The following is a 412-nucleotide window of genomic DNA, read 5'->3' on the forward strand; positions in this document are numbered from 1 at the left end:
CGTTGAGGTTTTCTGGAAATTTTTTGTGGTGCTTTTCCAGAAAATGGAAGAGGAACGGGGGGGAGGGTGGCGAGCACGAGACGAGGACGCGGCTCACGCGCACTAATGTTTCTGCGTTGCCTCCGCCAGGCGAGAAACCCTTCAGGTGCGAGTTCGAGGGCTGTGAGCGGCGCTTCGCCAACAGCAGCGACCGCAAGAAGCATTCGCACGTGCACACTAGCGACAAGCCATACACGTGCAAGGTGCGCGGCTGCGACAAGTGCTACACTCACCCCAGCTCGCTGCGTAAGCACATGAAGGTGCACGGGCGCTCGCCGCCGCCGCCCAGCTCTGGCTACGATTCGGCTACCCCGTCTGCCCTCGTGTCGCCCTCGTCAGACTGCGGCCACGAGCCCCAGGTGGCCTCCTCGGC

At 62.9% G+C, this 412-nt stretch overlaps 1 pseudogene across 1 annotated transcript; it reads left to right on the forward strand.

Annotated features, from left to right (window-relative positions):
* Positions 1 to 9: 9 nt before the first annotated feature.
* Positions 10 to 407, forward strand: LOC103252784 (annotated as a pseudogene). Its single transcript, XR_503812.1, has one exon. The product of XR_503812.1 is annotated as a zinc finger protein ZIC 4 pseudogene (transcript).
* The last annotated feature ends 5 nt before the right edge of the window (positions 408 to 412 follow it).

This window comes from Carlito syrichta, unplaced genomic scaffold, assembly GCF_000164805.1.
Source record: "Carlito syrichta isolate Samal-C Ts95f unplaced genomic scaffold, Tarsius_syrichta-2.0.1 Scaffold170428, whole genome shotgun sequence".
NCBI lineage: Eukaryota > Metazoa > Chordata > Mammalia > Primates > Tarsiidae > Carlito > Carlito syrichta.